The following is a 21,036-nucleotide window of genomic DNA, read 5'->3' on the forward strand; positions in this document are numbered from 1 at the left end:
GATGTGTAAGTAACGTAGGACATTGGTGATGCCACTATTACATTTAGAATTTGTGATGCAGGCCATACAGGTTACATTTGGGATGAAAAAAACTTGGGGCTTAGTAAACCTGAATTGTGTTTCCTAACCCCAGCCTCCTTCCTTCTTACAGCACAGCTCTGCCCACAAGAGTTCTCCTTCAAAGCCAGCTCCTCTTCTGCACGTGACCTCCGGCTTCCCATGGGGCAGGGAGGAAAGGCCACTTTTGGCCCAGATGTGCCTTGGCTTCCTCATTCATCCCAAGCCTTCATGCAGAAACTCTGCTCCTCTCTCCCTTTTGCTTTACTTCTCTCCTGCTCCGAAGGACCACTTCTCTTTTTCCCTTGTGGTCTTCCCAAGAAATGACTTGCAAGTTGCAAATTTAGAAACCAAACTCTTGTGGTTGCTGAAAAGACCTGCAGAAATACTTCCAATTCTACAGAAAGAGGAGCTCACAGTGGCGGGAATCCATTTAGAGCCTATTTGCAGCACTTACTTCCCAAACCATAACTCTCCTCTGATCCTTCTGATCCCCTATTAAGACATCCACTGCAAGCCCTGGGGGCCTGGAAGGATGCAAATTTTAACTACATCACATGGATATAAATGTGGAATGTCAGTCTAATAAGATAAATATGTAAGTTTGGTGCTTCACTGGTGGGTTATTTATGAATATGTGTATATAATATATGTGTTAAATACAGCGAGTTTAGAACCCAGAAGGTATTTAACCCAGTTTCAGAGTTTCAATAAAATTTTTGGCACAATTACTGTGAATTTCAGAAATAATGTGAATAACTTTGAAATTGGTTAATTTTTATTAGGAGAAATGAGACCTCATCTAGCATGGTAGTATTTGTCATGAAGGCATCAAAATTTATATGAATGGAAGACAAAAGTGAATTTTAAATATCTTATTTTAAATAGGATAAGAAGTCAGCATACTTAAATATTTTCTGTACACATTATTGATCATATTATTCAAAGCACGGGGGCAAAGGATTAATTTTTAAATTAAATGGATAGTTTAAATATGCTAAATAAATAACGAACCTAATTAAATACACACTTGCCGAAGTTTATCCCTTGTATTGGACAGAATTTCTCTTTTGGAATTCAAAATGATGTTCAATTTCTGCTGAACCCAATTTTTAAAAAAATCATACTGTTGACATTTGGTATTGAAGAGTTATTTTATCATGAGTTTTATATTAAAATGTTGTTTTATATTGAAATAGAAAAGAAAAATAAATGAACATTGTAAGATCATTAACTGTCTGCATTAACATATACTACATTTTTAAAGTAAAGATACTTTAAAAAGCCTTTTTAAAAGACACTAGGGGTAGATATCCCTGGGCCTTCATTAGTGAAAACAAAGGCCCTTATTTGCAAATATGACAGCTCAAAAATATTAGAAATTTTGGAGTAATTTTTATCACATGCTTTAAAATACTTCAGCCCTCATAAGCAGTTATTTCCACCCAATGTGCACACGCACTTTCCAGTCTCCTTCAAATGGCATTAAAGCTCACTTGAGATGCGTGTGCTTTTCAGTCTTGGAGGCCATGAGAACGACTCCTCAAACTGAACCCAGCAACTTGGATCTGTCCATTTATTCTGCACAGTTTCCTTCTCCTGAGCAGAATCAACAGCATCATTACAAAAATTTCCAGAAAACACTAAAGAAATGTTCTTCCTTCAGTCCTGAAATGAAGTGTGCTGAAATGCAACATTAATCGCTGGGCTGTGTAAGAATGCACAGAATGAGCACAGGGCAGCTCATGACCCAAAGGGTAAGGGAAAGAGTTTGGAGGTGTTACCAACCAAAATGTGTCCCCCTGAATTCATATGTCGAAGCTGTAACCTCCAATGACTGTACTGAAGGTAGAGCCTTCATGGAGATAATTAAGGTTAAATGAGGTCATAAGGGTTGGGCCCTAATCCAGTAGGATTGGTGTCCTTATAAGAAGAGAAGGAGACACCAGGAGTGTGCATGGGAACAGTGAGAAGGCAGTTGTCTGCAGCCAAGGAGAGAGGCCTCAGCAGAAACCATCTTGATTTCAGAACTTGAGAACATCTTGATTTCAGTCTTGCAGTCTCCAGAACTGTGGGAAAATGAGTTTCTGCTGCTGCATCCTGTCTCTCCAAAGCATCTATTGAACCCCTGTAATCCCAACCTGCTCTCCTGACTCCAGACATTTATGATATTCCACCCATAAAAATATACTGATCCTACATCTCAAACCCTAGGAAACTTGCCAAGTGACTGGTTTGCCCATTTTTCAGTCACTAAAGCTGCAAAGACATTCGTGAACACGTAGCAACAATTAACTAACAAGCCATGAAGTTCTGAACACCTTTCCTGTTCCCCTTTGAGAAAAGAATCTGTGGGTGTTCCACGACGGTGATGTCACTGCACTGTCACCCTGGCCACAGTCAACTAGAGCAGGGCTGGTCCTGAGCAAAAGCCAGCTAGCAATGGGAACAGCCTACCATGCTGCCTATGAAAGGATTCTTACCAGAGAGGACACTTCTCACGTGATAACGACTAAATGAGCCAATCAGATTGTGGCTCTATGAAAGTTTGAATGCAACACACAGAGAGACTTTCAGTAAGTAGAGCGGGGGAGGAGACAGAGAGCGGTGACAACAGGCATAAAGCATACGGAGCAGAAGCCATGAAGTAGAAAGATGAGGGAAAGGAGCTGCTGGTAGAAGCAGAGAGTGGAGAGAGAAGCCAAGATAGGACCTACCTAAGAGACCACAAGAGCAACACTGAGATAGGACACTTTGAGTTCTCCAGCTCTTGTGGGATTCACACAGTGCAGCAGAATAGTAGTTAAGAGCACTGAGCTTGGCAACAGACATGGGTTACACTCCCAGCTGCCCAAATAATTCAGCTATGTCCTTAAACGCTCTATGACTCAGTTTACCTGGTACAATGGGGGCAATGGAGTATCCCCCCTTCATGGGATTGTTATCAGGATTCGATGGCATATTGCTTGTAAGCTCCTTACCACATTGTTCATATACAGCAAAAGCTTACTGCATTTTAGCTATTACTAGTATTATAAACTGTGTATAGTTATACATCCTCCCACCTGATCTGCCCCTTGCAATTTGAAAGACATTAACACACAGTTATTATGACTTAATGAATAATCTCTCACTAAAAGACACTAACATTTTGCAGAGGTTTGATGGGAACTAAGGTGTACAGTTTCTTATACTCAACTGCTTACTTTTGCCCTAACAAAGAGGAGGTGTGTGTAGAAAAGGTTGGGATTCCCCAAAGTAATACGGCTAAAAGGTAAGAAAGTTCAAAGGCAAGCCTTAGTGTGGGTAATGCCTGTTAAACTCACTAGTATTTCTTACTTTCTCTTTCCAAGGTCAGGTATTGACTAAGGGGGCCAATTTCCAGGGAAGCAGACTGTCTTCATAGGACCAGGTTTCATAGATTATGGTCTGAGTTGTAGGGTTTCCTCAAACTGCTATCAGTAGAATTAAATACTTTAATTAACCACTTAATAGTAAAGATGGAAATTAGAATTCAGTTCAAATTAGCTTGATGGGCTGGTCCATGTGGCTCAGACAGTTGAGAGAAGAGTTGTAGGAACCAAAACCTTGGAACAGGAAATGGGACTCACAGGACTTTCTTTCTATAGGTTTTCAAACTCTCATGGGCTTCACTCCCCCCCACATTCTTTACCCACTGTGGCACTCTGCAGCAATGATCAACCAAGGTGTCAGGTGCCTTCCCCTGACATGGTCTGGACAGGAATATTAGATAGCGGAGGAAGAGGAGTTCCTCCAAAGGAGTATTGTCCAGATAGAAAACATGTGTTAACTACAGTAATTTGCCTGCGATCCCACAGCTGGTCAGAAGCAGAGACTTGAATCATAGCCTTCTGTCTCCAAATCTCATATTCTTTCTTCAATCATACTGATATTGATTACTGAGTTCTTTTGTTTTCAAGTCATAGAAGTAATCTGATAGCAATGGTTAGGGTTCCTTGTTTGAAACACAGTAGACATTGAATTGAGCTTAAGTTTGCATTTCCCTATTAAGTTCTACTGCACATCAACTGCTCTCTCCACTGAAGCCAGCTTCATGCACTCACACAGAACCAAATAACTTACTTTGGTCAATGAACTATGAGTAGAAAGGATACATGTCACTTCTAGGTTGCAGAAGGAAGAGTAAATATGCGTTCTCATGTATTCATTCCTCCTGTCACGATGGCTTTCCAAATGATGGGACTTTGAGTCCTGAGTCTGACTTTGTAAAGCAGAGCCCTTCTATTGCCTTTACACCCCATCTTCCTGCCAACTAGTACTGAACCTCCAGCATGAGAAATAAAATTTTGTTGTATTAAGACTCTGAGATCTTCAGGTTTATTTATTATTAAAGCATAGCCTATCAAATCCTGGAAGTAAATCTCTGTATTAAAAAAATAAATGGTATAGTGCTGATTTAATGGTTGGCAATATGCAGTTAGGAGGCTGATTTCAAAGGTAAGAAAGATAACCCGTGTTACCCCGTGGTAAAACATTTGGCAAAACTGTCACCTGCAATAGCTTAGGAGTAAGGCTGTATTCTTAAAGAATTCAAATTTCTAGGGGAAAGTAGGTGAAAAACAAAGTGTTAGGAGCAGTATGTCTTGGTTATTATTTGCTGCTTTTTGCAAGACAGTAAAGAGAGAAAGAAAGGGATGACTGATTTTATAAGTAGAGATAAAAGTTAATAGAGACTTCCAGAAATCCAAGACCTTTCCATGCTGGAATAGTCAATTTTTGCTCCCAAAGGAAAAGAGAAAATTAAGAAAGCATTTGAGGAAAAGTCCACTAAAACCAAATATTGTTGACAAGAATCAGATTAAGGATGTGGTTTTCACGGTGACCTAAAATCTTTCAATGGTTTAGACTTTTTCAAGAGTTCAGATAAAGGCTCTGGCTTTACCACTTACTACTCCAGAGAGGCTCAAATATATTGAGAGGTAAAAAATTTACTGAGGACATAAAAAAGCAAATAAATATAGCAGATCTTAGGTTTATATCTTCAAAAAAACTATAGTGTGAATATTATAACATTAAACTGATTAAGTCAGACAGACGATGCACCTCTAAAGTATTCAGAGAATTATTCAAAAAAAAAAACATTAACTTGGAATAAAAAACCCATGAGCCTTAGAGAACTGAACTTGTGCACCCCCTAATCGCCTATGGAAGGTAGTGGGCTGAAAAACTATGCCTCCCCTAAGGATGCTGAGGTATGCATATTTCAAAATATTGCAGAGGATGCCTCATCCTGTTTGTAACTACTTGCTTACACCTGCCTTACACGGAAAATTGGCTAGACATGAACTTAATTTGATCTTTAGCTTTTCTTTGTCACTCCAAAGGAAATGAGCTACTTTGATGAGCATATGGTCACGTTGCCTAGGACAGATTAGATACGTGGCCATCTAGGAATACTCCAGCTTAATGATGTAACTCTGAATGTTGCAACTTTGAATCAATGGAACGTGAGGTGTATCGATACCATCCAGGTTCCAGCTGGAAGAAACACCTAACCTGCCACAGCAGTGATGGAGCAACCTGTGACACTGGCTTTCTGAATCTCTCCAAGATCCCCTGAAGTAGCAACAAGCAGAAGATATTTGGTAGTGGTCAAGATGGAGAAAGACTGACCAATTCAGAGACAGAGTTTGTGTACCTCTTTATCACCTTTTTAGCTTGCTTACACGTTTAGACTTTTGAGGAAATAAATGCTGACATTTATAAATGTTTAGCTACGTGGTTGTGTGGTTTCTTGCGCGCATACTGTTATTCAAAGAGCTGGATGTTTGCTGTGATCCAAGTAGAACAGAAATCAAAACTAAAATTGGAAACTCAATTTCAGCAAAGGGCATATTCTGTAATTCCCATTTTGGATGTGGCCAACGTGTATAATGGAAAAAACACGAACTTTTCAGACTTTGGTGCCAGAGGTCAAAGAGAACAAAGGAATAAGAAACTGTTCCCAGAGACCAGAGTAAGGCTCTAAAAAACAAACAAACAAACAAACAAACAAACAAACAAAACCTCTAACTCCAAGTGTGTGAGGTCTTGGTCACATCTGTGCAGTGTGATTTCAGAATTACTGGGCTCAATGAATGCCAGGAATCTTCTTATCCTTCACCTTCTAAATGGGAGTGTTTATTGTGGTTATCCTGTCCTTATTTTATATATTGGGTATGTTGGAAGAAGGGGTTGCAAATCATTTCCCTTTTTTGTTTATACATCTTTAGAACAAGATGATCACATCTGGATATATAGTAGAGATAAGACAACTGCATAAAACCTGGAGATCTGGAACTTGGAACTGGATGTCATGATCACAGGAATCTTTGGAGATGGGTCGAGTATGTTCTATGTGTGTTAAGAAGGGAGCTAGGATATTTTTGGTAACCACAGGATAGACTGTTGCATAAACACTGATTGCTCACCAAATATCCCTGTTGCACACATTCCCCAGCTTCCTTTTATAAAGGCAGGGCCAAGTGACTTGTTCTGGCCAATGGGCTGAGAGCAGAAAAGACACGTGTTACTTCCAAGCTAAAGCATAAGAGCAGGTCTAAGTTCTCCATGTGTTGTTCTTCCCTGCTGTGCCAATTCTTCACCTGGCCCCTAGGTGACTAGGTAAACAGAGCCCCTCTTCCCACCCCTCTAAACCCCCAAACCAGTGTAAACAAGAAAGAAGACATTGTTGTGGGAAGCCCCTGGGACTGCAGGGTTAATTTGCTCTTTCAGCATTACCTAGCCTATCTCGACTAATACGAACTCTTAAACTTCAAAATTGGCCTGCATATTAGATAGTAAAAATCAGTGATAATCTCTTATGATAATGTATTCAGATGTACATTACAAAACATACATAAGGAAAATAAATTATCCTTATGGTTAAATAAAATATTTTTTACCTTTGCAATTTGACCTTAGTCTTCAAACATTTCATCAGTCCTTAGACACCTGTTTGACTAGAACTTCAAATGGTACAAAATGATATTTCATAAACAATACAAGGAGACAAGGATAATACCCTTGAATATAAGTGAAATGGTACACTTTCATTGGCACTTTGGGAAGAAGTCAATCTTGTAACATAGTGAATATATCTGTTCTAATCATCAGTAAAAGTGAGTTATTTTTTAAAAACTATTTTTTTCACTCTAACTGGTGTAATTAAATTTTAAACCTGTTTTTAAAACCTTCAGAGTTTAAGACCATATTCTGGCAGCCAGTAGCTTTTGTGGTTACTCTCTCCATCGCTGGGTCCCATCACAAGATCAGCCTCATGTAAAGTGGGGTTAATTTCTTCTATAAAAATTTCTTAGGAAGGGGAGTACACACAACACACACACACACACACACACACATCTACTCACATATATAATTTTTTTCTGCCTCATAGCCTAAAAAATACAAATAAAACTTGGCTAGGTTATCACTGATGTCATTCAAAAGTCATAACTGATAATGAAAAAAAAAAAAAAAACTGAAAGGGAACACCAGCTGAGCAAAGGTAGCCAAATTCATTTGAAACTTTGAAAAAGGTTTTTTATATCACAGACTAATGAGACACTTGGGTCTTGGTCTTGGTTTATATTTCCATTAGTGGTTATAAAAAGGAGGAAAGGAGGAAGAGAAGCAGAAAAATTAATATTAACATCTCAGAAGAAAGGAAAGTCAGCAGAGTTTTTAAAGGGATCAGGATCAAGAAGAAATGAACAGTATCAGACTGTAGATTAATTACAGGAAAACTTTTTTCTTCTAAAAAGTTCCCATTTGGTGCTACTTTGCAAGTCATATCCATGATTAGCTATATCTTTGAAGATGTCCTTTTAATTGAGCTAATATGTGATCAAAACTCAGCAGCAACTTCAGATCATTTTGATGTGCTATAATTTTTTGGATAACTTTCTATATGAAATTCACAGTTTTATACAATGTTTCAAAGTGTATCTGTATGTTGGGGATTATATCATTCAATCACTCATTCATTCATTCATTTGTACATTCATTTTTCTATTCAACAAATACTTATTGAACTCATGTGACACTCAGGCATACTTCTAGGTCCTTGGGAAGCAAGCGTGAACAAAACATTTTCTACCATGTGGTGCTTATATTCTATTGGAGAGAGAGAGAGACATACACAGATAAGTAAATAACAATGTAACGCTATGTCAGAGTTGGAAGAATTCTGATAGCTTTAAAGTCCTCTGTAAAATGTACGATAAAAAGATTGCATTAAAATATTTAGTTTTTTAGTAAATATGAAAACAGTAGATAAATATAAGGAAGAAAATCAAGTCTTCCAACTTGGTAAAAACAAATTTGCCTATAATCCCATCATCCTATCCTACGATCTTACCAACTTGATGATGGGGGGGTACTGTATTTGGTATCTTGCTTTTCTTTACTTACCATTTTGTGAGCATGTTTCTTTGTCTACAGTAGTTTTCAAAAATGTGTTTTTGATGGCTGCAAATACTGTAGGTTATATACAAAAAAAGTGATGCTTTTTATTATTTTGACAATTTCTATGATCATGAATTAAATTTATATACATAAATCTTTATCTGCACATATAATTATATCCCCAGCATAAGGTGCATAAAGTAGAATTATTGGGTCTAAATATATATATATATATTATGATACAATGTATGTTGTGAAATAGATTTATAGAAAGGTTATACTTTCTCACCATTATCTCAACAATATAAGACATTAAGTGGGTTTCAACCCTTAGCCAAAATTACACTATTTTAAATTACATAACTCTGTTTATATGTGAGGTTGATTTTTAAATGTATGTTTCTAATGCATTCACCTTTCTTTAGTGAATTCTTTGTCACGTGCTTGTCCTCCTTTTTTTCTCGGAGGCTGACAGTGTTTTTCTTTTGACATATGAGATATTTTATGCATGAAACATACATTTGCTGTGGCGTTTTTCTAAGTGGTCATTTATATTTGTGTTTTTATGATATTTTTACATTCAAAAGTATTTTTATGCATTAACACTTACTGGCCTTTTTTTTTTTTATGATTGCTTCTATTCCTCTGGAGCTTAGAAAATCTTCCCTATTCTGAAATTGGTAAAATATTTCTTATGTTCTTCTAGTTTTTATTTTTATTTATTTATTTATTTTTTACTTTTTTAGTTAGCTTTTTAATCTATGTGGAATTAATTTTGGTACGATAGGGCTTTAATTTGAATCTTTTCCAAATCATTCACTTTCTTACCAACATTTCTTAATAAAATAATCTATCCTTTTCCCCATAGGCTTAGAATACTTTCTCATTTGTTAAATTCACACACACACAAACACACACACACACAGACACGGGTCTGTTTCAGAGCTTGCATTAGTCTGTTTAAAAGATTTTGTTTTTTAAGGTTCTCTGTGGGGTGGGGGGAAGGTAACGGTTCCCGGACTTTTTTGTCCCAGATGTTACAAGATTACAGCAATTCTTCGCATTGTCTTGACGGAACAGGGAGAGAGCAACGGTTCGGAGGCATTTAGGACCCAGGGGAAAGCCAGGCTCTGTATAGAAGGACAGAGTCTCGGGCGCACACGCCTCCTACCAAAATCACAGCCCCTAGGAGCCGGGGCTCTCATTCACAGCTTTCTAGAGAAATCTGAGCCCGAACCTGCCAGAATAGGGGATCTCACCCACTCAGCTCAGCACCGAGGACACCTGCAGAAACACATTCCCAAAGCAAGGCTGGGCGGCCGTGTGAAGGTATTTGTTGCCTTTTTTCTCCCTTCTGTATTTGCAGCGCCTCCCCGCCTTTCCCTGCTCTTGCGATCCATGGCTGCGGCGTTTCAGCACTTCGGTGCGTGGACAGCTCCCACCTGCAATCCCTCTGCACGCCATCCCTCTCGCACCCCACTCTCCACCGTCTCCGTGGTCCATCCTCCTCCCGGCGCCCGTTCAGCCTGCGCTCCTTACACCATCAGCACCCCCATCTCCACCATCACCGTCATGATCTCCACCATCACCAGCGCCGTAACTACAGTCAACACAACTGTGTCTTGTCACTTAGACAAAGCCGGAGGTCGGCAGGATAGAGGAAAAGAGCCCAAGTTTTCAGGCACAGGAAGGAAAGTTCAGGTGGACTACACCCCTGGAAACAAAGAGAGATGCCTGCTTGAGAGAAAGGGAAAGTGAAGACAGGAGAGAGACCCCGGGCGGGGGACAGATGGGGCACTTGCCAGACACCAGCAGTTAGCCAGCTGCCTTTCAGCAGATTAGGGGCTGTTCAGTTCAGGAAATTAACATGGCCTGGGGTATAATGTTATTCCGGTATAACAGATATATAAACTCAGTCTGTGTTCCTGGTTTTCCAATGGAGAATCACCAGGAAGCCGGGGGGGGGGGGGGTGACTGATGACTCATATTCACCCCCACACCGGTCTTCCTTCCTAAGTGTTTATTGTAGAAACTCTGGAATTAAGTTCTTTAATGAAATGTTTTGTGAAGTGGAGACCCCCAAAGATTAACCCCAGAATAAAAATTAAAATGATGGTGATGATAAAATCTAACAAATGGGGCTCTCATTGGAAAGTGTTCTCTGTCTAAATGTCCCTTCCTGTCTATTTATCTAATTTCAATTTTCCAATCTTAAACCCCTCTTTGAAGCAGGGAAGATAGATCCCTTGCCCAAATGGCCAAAGTAGTAATGATATTCAGAGCAGATGGCCTGGCTTTGTTCATCCTAGCCAAGGACTGACTCGGATTTGGAAGGCGAGAATGTTGTGTGCTTTCTCAGTAATCAGGCGATAACACCATTTTCCTATAATAGTAAAGGGTAATAGAGTGAAAAAAATTGAAAAGGCATTTTATATAACTGTGTTCTACCAGGTTTCTGGTTTTAGAGTGCTAAGATTTTCTGTTTCAACTGAAAGGAAGTTGGAACATCTTCAAATATCTTGAAGGTCCAAACCCAAGTTACAGCACCTCTTTGATGTAGCCAGGATCATCTATTTTATTAGAGCTAACAAACCTCAGAAAAGAAGTGCCTGCACCTGTCATAAATAAAAATCTTTCGGTGGGTACTCATTTAATCAATTATTACTGAAAAGCAAAATGTTTTTTTTTTCTAGCAAGTTGTTTTTCATAAAATCAGTATCTTTATTAAAAATGAGATGGATCATATTTTCTTTCATATGGGAATAATGTCAGGTCACATTAACAACGAAGTTCAAACCAGAGTACGGAAAAAGTTAATTTAAAAATTGCCCTTGTACATTTACTCTGCTTCTTTGAAAAAAAAAGAAGCAAGTTTTGTCTAAACCAGCTTGGTTATCATCAGAGGCACTTTCAAAAATAAAGAATAGGTACAAACAAGGATCTGCTGGAAGTTTTGAAAAAAAATTCCCACCAAATACTCTTCTTGAATAAGGAACAAGTAGTATTTTGTTAAAAGTTATTTACTGCTGAGAATTAATTCTATCTGCCTCTAAAATTCACTCACTTTTGAACCAAGAAAACTAGGGAAAATATTTGGTGAAATGGATTTTAGAGAAGGAGAATATTTGGTCATCCATAGATTGTCCTTAGATTGATAATATCCACAGTAAACCAGACCTCTCAAGTCCCCAGGCAAGACGATTCTTAAAACTCCCTTATCTGTCTGCAAAGAATGGCTCAGCCCAGACAATTTTTAAAAGTGTACATATTGCCAGTTCTAGCTGCTTTGAACCAGAAACTCAGGCCAGGAACTAGTGCCTTCAATGCTACTTCTTCCTATGCTTAATAAAATTTCCTGAGGTTGGGGAAATGTCAAAACAATGTTGCTTCAGTGAGATTTACAGGCATCTGTCTCAGAAGGGATGCCTTTCTTTGACTGAGATATGCTGAGCTTATTAATTTTTATAGAGTGCTGCTATCCAGGCTTCTTTTTTTTTTTTTTAATTAAGGGCTATTTTGCTTTTTTACATATTTTCAATAACAGAACTTTTTCATTTTTATAAAATGTGAATAAAGGTGAACAGAAAACATATTTTCTCGCAGAGAGGCACCATACATTTTTGTAGACATGTTCACAGAGGGGTGCATCCTTTTAGAATCATGGAGTATAAAGCTGGAAGGCCCTTCATTTCCCAAAAGGAGGAATTGAGAACTCCTCAGAATTGGTAGTGTCTGTTCACTTCTGCAGGCTTTAGAAAGGGACCCCTCAGTAACCCTGAAAAGTCTACTCACGACTTTGCACAGTTTCCCAGGGGAGCCACCCTTAGTCAGTGGATCCAGGCTGACTTGGCTCTTCTCCGGTGTCTCTTTACATGGTGACTCAGAGGAGGCAGTGAAGCAGGCTGGGTATAGAAAGCATGAGGTTTGGCCACATGCAATCAGCCCAGAAATTTCTCTCAAGCCAAGAGGGATCTTTTCCCTCATTACACCTTTCTCCCAAATTTTGATTGTTCTGATTACTCTTCATTTCATCCAGATTTTACCAGAATAAATTCATTTCAGGAGGAGATCCACAGTATGAATTACTGCAGTGTAGCTACTGAGTGTAGCTGCTAATGTTAGCCCCAAGTGCTACATTCCTCTCGAGAAAACTGTGCTTAATTTCCAATCCAAGATTTTCTTAGTTTAATGAAAGTTTATCTTCTTTGGCTTGATTCTACATGGATGGGGAAATCAACTGGTCACTCTCCTCTCCAAAAAAAGCTTTCGTTTGTTCAGTTAACAGGTTCATTGTTCTTCACTACCTCTGCTGCCTCCCACAGACCGTTATTATATTGTCTCCCACCAGGTAACCCTATGCTCCCCGCTTTACAGGCCCGTTATTGTGTGAAAGTGTCTGTGTGGGAGGCTAATTTTCTATGAGCTTTTCTTCTTCTTGACTTCTGAGCCAGCAGGAATTTCCCCATATGTGTTTGAGATGATCCATTCTTGTCTTCTGAACCCTTTTAGCCAAATCTCCAATTTGTAGATACTGTGCAGACTGCATTCTCCACCCTCTTCTTCTTAAAATATCACATCAATTCAGCCTCTATTATTGCTCAAATGGCTTATGTAAAGTTAAGTTCCATATCTGCATGTGTGTCAAGTACATAGGGTATTCAGTGTTCACTATTTTGTAGTTTTAGAGGAAGTAGGAGAGTACTAGTGGGCCTGGGAATGGCAACTGGGAACTCCAATCCCAGGCTCTACAAATAAAAGGTGTCTAGGTTTATGTGTGGTTAAAATAAAACAAAATGAACAAAGCATGTAAGACTTTTCTCTTTCCTTTCCTTTCTCCTTTTCTTTCTCCGTCTCTCTCACTTTCTCTTGCTCCCTCCCATCTTCCTTTCTTCACTGCTTTTGGTTGGTGTATAGAGCGTGCAAGAAGTGTGAGAACAATTAACGGGATGATCTTTTTTGAGTGTCCGTGCTCCAAAAGGAAGGAACACATTGGAGGTGCTTTTGCCTTCCTCTTGGACAAAGTGGCACTGCTGTCCACAGACAGAGTGAGCTCTGAATTTGGGGGTCACTAACCTACTTTCTCAACCCCTTTGATTCACTACCAACCTTCTAGGTCAGTACTTCTCAATCATTACCGAGCATCAAAATTAACTGGGGATTCTGCTACCCATTCAGCAGGTCTGGGAGGGTCCTGACATCTGCATTCCTAACGAGCTCCAGGAGCTGCTGATGCTGCGGGTCCATGGACCACACTTTGAGAAGCAATGGCCAAAAACAAATCCCTCCTTTTTTAACATCCCCACCTTTATGCCTGATTATTAAATAATCACTCACACTGAAACAAAGCAAAAACCACTCCAAGTTGTGAGACAGTAAGAGCTCAGAAATCATAGCTCTAGTTGAGGAGAAGGTTATGCAAACAGCCCCTGTCCTCCCACCTCTGCTGCATTTCACCTCCACCCCGCAGTTCTCTTAACTCTGATTCCTGCCACTTCCACAGTCTGCCAGGTCACGTCCAGAAGAAGGGTCCCGGTCACACAGATGTGCTGGGAAAAGCACTGTGTGGAAAAGGAAAAGGGGACTGGTGGGCTGAACGGCCATCTTTGGGCGAGCCCTGCCTTTCTTACATTCCTCCAAATTCTCTTTCTCAAAAAGAGTCTATTTTTAGAGAAATACCCTCTTCCAAGGATTTTCGTTTCCTTCCTTTCTCACTGACACTCCTAAGAGGCACAAGAATCTGTTTTTAAAACTGGGGCACTGACTGCCAATGACTTCTTATGGGGATGTTTTAATGGCATAGAAAATCATTCCAGTTTAATTTCCTACGTCTCAATAATTTTTCCCCCTGTAGACTCTGTTTAAAATACAGTAAGGTGTAAGGTAAACACTACTTCAACTAAAAACTTTTCCACTTAACACAGTAAGGAGGCTGAAAAGTCCCATGCCTTCCTTACAGGCTGCCTTTCCCTTTACCTCCTCATATTATTTTCTCCAAAGCAAACTAAAAGGATAAAAGTTGTATAGATTGTTCCAGAACAGGACGCCATCCTCCTCTGTCACACGGGTCCACTTCATCTGAGTCCCAGCCTATTCTAATCCTGATCTGGTGTCTGTTTTGGGTAGTAGTTCTCAGTGTCTCTACTCTGACAGAACTCATTCCCATTTACTTTTAATCTTTCTTAAGAGCGAGAGCAAATGGGGCAGATGACTGTGTGCTTAGTTGCTATTTTAAAGGGAGCCAAAGGAGCCTACAAAATGAGTATTTATGTGGCAAAGGTAAGCCCTGGGCTAGGACCGAGCTAAGAGTGATGGAAAGTTGACTATGAGCCAGGGACTAAATCCTGGCCACGCTACACTTTCAGGTGATTAAAGGTCTCCCCTTTATCCCTCCAGACTGCTCTCCCTGCCCTGGGTGTAGACAGTTCGTGTCTGCAAGTTGGCTAATGTTTGATAGAAAGTCGATGGATTGGGGGCCCATCTGTTACTCCCAGGGCTTCTGCTCCTTTGCCTGTGTTTATGCAGAGAAGTCCTACACGTCCTAATGGTCAGCCTCAAATTCGTCGTTTGAAAATAAGACGCCTTTCTGGTTAGCATCACAGAATGTCATCATCAGCCAACTCTGCGGTGCACATACCGGCCCCACTGGCAGTAAGGGGGCATGCTGTCTTTCAGGGAAGACTTCAGATAGAACTGTACTTAAAAAAAGATTTTTGCTCACTGTGATTTTTGATTTCGGTTTTGATACATCAGCAGCCGTCTATTTTTATTTCACTCAGTATAAAAATTCCTTTCAGCATTATTCCTAGGGGAAAATACTTCTCAGTTAAAAATTTCCAAGTGAGATTTTAGAAAGGTGAAGAGTCATAAGGGTTAAATCTCATTCAATACACATTTAACATTTGGAAACATACCTTTCACACTGATGGCTGAGGTAGTCGATTAGACCATCATGTGACATGTTTTATCACTGAGATTCATCCTTCATCTTTTTCTTATAAGAGAAATCCACAAAACAAATATGGGTATAGTTTTTCATTTTATATTTGTATTAATATAAATTTATGTGTACTTGAAATTGTTCTTCATAATACTTGGAACACCCAGAAGCAATGCATATTTGAGATAATGTTCATCAGTTATTGATGTTCTTATATTTCAAGTAATATTTAGTCTTTATAGATTCCATCCTTCTGGTCAGGACAATGATACACTGTTTCCTCCCTAATTTGGTCAATTTTACATCCCTTATATTTTCTTTCTTAGGACTGATGGGGTGTAGGTCTGTGCCTGTTGTGTGAGTGAATCTAAGAGAACTGGTACCCGGTGTGGTATAGAGAAAGCGCCTACGCTGAGAGGCAGGGTAGGGTCATGGACAACACACGGACTTTGGGTCAGGCAGGTTTGCGTGTGAATCTTCGTTCTTCCAGTTATACTTAATCTATCTAAATCTCAGGTTTATCCTTTCATCTAATAAGTAATAACCCAGCTTTGGAGGTTGGTGTGGAGATTAGATCATGTACTATCAAAGCCCAAGGCACATAACAAGCACTCAGTGAATGTTTGTTTATTTTTTCCCTCAGTTTTAATATTAGCTCATTATCCGATTTAAGCCTGGTGCTTAGCTGTTCTAGGTCTCAATATCTTTTTATTTACCTGGAGACAACAAAAATATGGTATCAACAAGAATATTACAGTAAATGTAAACGAGCATTTCATTTTCAAAGCACTTTTACCTACATGATTTCCCATGACTCTCAGCATCTCCCAGGGAATTACCTTTCTTCCACCTATTGCCAGATCATTGCAACAATGAAAAAAGATAACTGATGTAAAATGTTTTGAAATAATACATACACACATGTACATATTTCTAGATAAGACATTCTTCTTACTGTTCTAATTGTTACCACTGTATCTAATGTGTGTTTCTAAAGATAATAAATAAAGGAGAATAACAGATTATAAAATAACCAAAATAGATTTCATTTGAATTATTACACTTTCTGAAATAATTTTTCCACTTAGATTCCTTGGTTCATAAAGACTAGGGTATGTGTTTATAAGTGTGTGTGTGTGAAAATACACTTTCTTAAGACTGAATTCTGTATGAGGAAATACACAAATATATTTTTTTCTAGTGGAAATCTGAGATGAAGTAGAAAGCTGGACTCTATGGATGCCACGATTTCAAATGTCATGATATGGAGGCACTTCTTTCCTCCCCCTCAAACAAAAATACCGCCACCTAAATTTCCAGTTCATTAGAAAAGGCATGGATTAGAACTGGAAGTCAGCTTCTACCTTGGACTTCCCAGAGAGTGTAGTGAGTTATTCTTTGTGTATTTTGAAGAATCTCTGAACAAAGAATAGTTTAAGATCGAACCATCATTGGGGGAGAGAGTTTCCAGGGCTCACATGAATCTGCCTAAAGTGCCCTTTTGGACGATCAAGGACACGTCAGTGCCCAGGCCGTGTTTGGCACTCTACTAGGCACAGCAAAACATCAGCCCTTCAGGTAGAATGGCAGGGCCTTTGACCTGTCCTTTCAGTTACAGGAAAATACAGAAAGGAAGAGCACATTTATCAGTGATAGCTGCAAAAAGACACAGATAGCTAGATTTTAAATAGGTCCCGTCACCCACCGGTGAAATACGAGGACAAGACGGTAACTGGACATTTGTAAAGTATGGTGTTAGGCCACCTAAAAATGTCTGTTAACCCCTTAGGCACATTTAGGCCTACAGAATGCTAAGTCCGGAAGGAAGTTCTGGAAAGGAGAGTGAGATTCTGAGAGGGAAAGTGACTTGCTAAAGGTCTCGTGTGTCTTAAGTAGTAAATATTAGAATCTCTCCACTACATATGAGGGCAGAACAGCACAGCAGTAAAGAGCATAGGGCTGCAGGAATATTACTCAAGCTTAAACCCAGTTTCTGCCTCTCAGTAACTATGTAACCTAGGGAAAGTCATTTCCCATCTCTGCTCCTCAGTTTCTTCATCTGAAAAATGGGGGCAATAATATACTCATACATTTAAGGATTAAATAATGTAATACATAAAAAGAGAGTATGCAAGTGCCTGGGGGCATAATAAACACAGTTATAATAAATAATAAATTGAAGCAACTATTATTAATACCACCATTCCTACTTCTTTAAGTGATACCAAGGCTGATGTATCCTTTATACTTGTTCGATCAATTCAGAAAAGTTGAATGAGAACCAAGTCCTTCATGTGAACAAAAGATTGCAATCAATTGAAAATGCTACACCTGGAGAACATTCTGGTAGAGCATAGCATCTTGAGTGCCTTAAATATTATCGGTTGAAGTTGTTATTTAAGTTGCAGTCTATTCAGACTTCTGAAATGAAGGATTTGCCTTTCATGAAAAATATCTATTTCATCTTAAGTATGAAACTCAGTGACCCTGGCTTGCGTATTCTCCCCAGCAGCTTCTACTGTATGCTGAGCACAGAATAAAGATAGAGATTGAAGCAAATTTACATCAGAGATTATAGATGGGAGGCATAACTATGTGTGGAAGTAAGCCATGAAAAACGCCACCTCAACTCTCCCCTTGAACCCGTAGTAATTTATCTTAGCGACATTGTTGAGTTCCCTGAGCTGTAAGGTAAGTAACTTGCTCCCAGCTGCTTTAAATATTCTGTCAAGGAGGAGCCTTTGCTCTGCCTTGTGCTCTGAGCACCCTGTGTCATGGCTTGGAACTGTGAACATCACCCAGCATGCTTTCAGGAGGCCACGATCTGAAATACAATGTGTCTCGGCTAACATCTCCTAGAAAAAAATACTTTGTAGCTGAGGGAGGAAATTCAAAGGCAGCTGTAACACCGTCATTTAAGGAAAATAGTCCTAGAGGTACTGGAATAGAAGGGGAAACCACTTACCCATTGAAACATTCTGACTACTTCCTGTATTCATTAGTTCTATCTGTGTGTATACATATGGCACCTACTCAGTGCAGGCACTGTTCCAGGCACTGAGGATAGGTGGTGGACACAGCAAAGCAGCTCTGTTCTGCTCATGAAGCTGACCCTCTGTGTGCCAGGCACTGTACTGGGGATATGCACATGAGTAAGATCCAGATAATTAATGAGATTCTGTGCAAGGAGTTCAGAGCAAGGAGAGAGAGAGGAAAATGGCAGTAAAATGTGGTCTGCTCAGGGCTGGGGGGCTACCTGTGACCTCTGAAGGTCAGGAAAGGTTCCTGGATAAAATGATCTCCAGGATGACTCCTCAAGGGTTAAGAGGGGTTAATCAGTGGTCATCCTAGACAAAAAAAGCATTCTTTGCCAAGACCTGGAGAGGAGAGAAAAAACCACAAGTGTCTCAGTGTGGCTGCATGGCTGGATGGTGAATGTGGACAGACAGACAGGGACCAGATGATAAAGAGTCTTGGAAACCATGCCTCAAAATTTCATACTTCATCCTGGGAAAAGGAAGCTATTGATCAATGTCAATCAAGGAGTGACATGAGTAGATTTCAACTTAACATAAAGAATGGACTGGAAAAGGAGAAGGCTCGCTGCAAGGGTACCAGAGGGAGAATGTTGCAGGACTAAACAGACGAACGGTGACGTGGCCTAGACAAAGACGGCAAAAACAGATGGAAAGAGCTGGGAAGGTCTGAGGAATATCACGGCAGAGATTGCCTGGATGTGGGCGGTGAGGGAGAGGGTGCAGTAATAGTTGGCTCTCAGGTTTCTAGCGTGGGAACTACACAGAAGACGATGTCAGTCACTCAGAGACAGACATGGAGCAGCAAATTCAGGATGAGGAACTATGATCAGTTTGCTTTTGAACATACTGAGTTTGTGGTGTCCAGGGGACATCTAAGTAAGCAGTTGGATGTGCAGCCTGAAGATCAGGACAGCACTATGGACTTAAATTCTCCACGTGGAGGTGGTCAAATCAAGAGGCAGATTCTGGAAAACAGCATATTGAAGTGCTGAGCACAGAAGCAGAAGGCTGAGCCGGAATGGACAGAGGTTAGGAGGAAAACAGGGTGTATGGAGTCAGAGAAAAGAGGGGGAGACTGGGAGGGTTTTAAGAAAGATGAAGTCATCAATGTCAAATGCTGACAGAGGTCACCCTTAATAGGTGACCAAAATTTGCCTATCAGACGTAGCAACAGAAACGTCATTCACTAGGAGAGCGATCCTCCGTCTGGGTTTGCTTGGAATGATCCCCACTTATGCATGTTGTTCCAGTACTATTATTAGTGCCCCCCCTCACTGTTTCCATTTGGATAATAAATTATACTACCATCCCAGTCATTGGTTGGTGAGAGCAGTCACAGGTAGATTGCAGTGGGTGTAGAGATGAATTCAGGAGGGAGAACTTTTCAACGAAGGAACTTTTTGAAGGGTTGTGGTGAGGTTATTAGAGGAAATTTTGGTGTCAGATGGGCTTTGACTAGATGGGTTTTGAAGTTTCTCCCAATCCTGAGAATAGTTCATAGCACTAATTTCCTTGACTCTTCCAAATCCTTAAGAATCAGTGAGAATAAAGGCTGTCATATTTCATATTTTCATACATTACAGAGCTAAATGCTATTTTCTTACAAATTACTTTACAAAGTGAACATTTCATAAATAAGATTTTTACTGTTCTTTTATCCTGAAAATGAATGCTCATTATCTGAACTGTCCTTTATCTCGTCCATATCACAAAGGCCACAGAAAGCAGCAATGTGTGAGCTGTCTCCCTGAAGAGATTCCTCTAATCCTAAATTAAGTAAAAGACTCATTTTGTCTTTAGAATTATTTTCCATGATGAAGCATGAATAATTAGGTTGGGAGTAAATATTCTACCTCTGGTTGCAGACAGTTTGACCCAGGAAAGCTAGAAGAAAAATACATGCTTCCAAGTGTCTGCACAGCTACTATGGCTTCTGGGTTTTGGAACTTCTAGATTAGACCAAACCGATGACTGAGAGAGCTCACTTATATTTAAATGGAGAAAGATGCAAATCATACGGGCATTTCTCTGTGTACCACTTAGGTAGAAAAAAGTGTAAGGGATGTATCCACAGGGATTAAAAACACTAAGTGAAGTAACATCTCAGGACAAAAGAAAAGTTGCTTTAGAAAGGAATGGCTTTTAAGCCCATATGGATTTTGAGTTAGGTAGGGAGGCAACCAAGAATTTCACGTCCTTTTGTCTTCAGCAGGAGAGTGACAAAGGCAGATAGTAAAACCGCTTGTAAATGTCCTCACGTGAGCCCCTGTCTCGCTTCTGGTGAATTTGATTATTGAAGGTCAAGCCTCCAGCCATAAGCCTGTCCTTCTCTCCCTGCTCCAGTTCAGTTAGTTCAGTTTTGAGTAATTAGGTACCATGAGGTTAAAATAAGATGTCTTTTAAAAGTCCCTTTTTATTGTTAAGCTGCAAATGGCTGCCTTAAAAAAAAAAAGGTAGAGGAGAGGGTATTTCTGTGAAAGAAGCTGTTTGAGGAAATAAGGTAATAGGAGACCATAATTTTCCTGCATAGCGAGGCCTGAGAACAGCCCCATAAAGCACGTTGTAACAGAGAGGGAT

General features: G+C 39.7%; 1 protein-coding gene across 1 annotated transcript in view; it reads left to right on the forward strand.

Moving 5' to 3' along the window:
- The first annotated feature begins 9,662 nt into the window (after positions 1–9,662).
- CLVS1 (clavesin 1) overlaps positions 9,663–21,036 on the forward strand; it is a 114,057-nt gene continuing 102,683 nt past the window's right edge. Inside the window, exon 1 of the mRNA XM_010985797.3 lies at positions 9,663–9,813. The gene's annotated coding sequence lies outside the window, so the exon portion shown is untranslated. The remainder of the gene's footprint in view (positions 9,814–21,036) is intronic.

Source organism: Camelus dromedarius, chromosome 30 (genome assembly GCF_036321535.1).
Source record: "Camelus dromedarius isolate mCamDro1 chromosome 30, mCamDro1.pat, whole genome shotgun sequence".
NCBI classification, from domain to species: Eukaryota; Metazoa; Chordata; class Mammalia; order Artiodactyla; family Camelidae; genus Camelus; species Camelus dromedarius.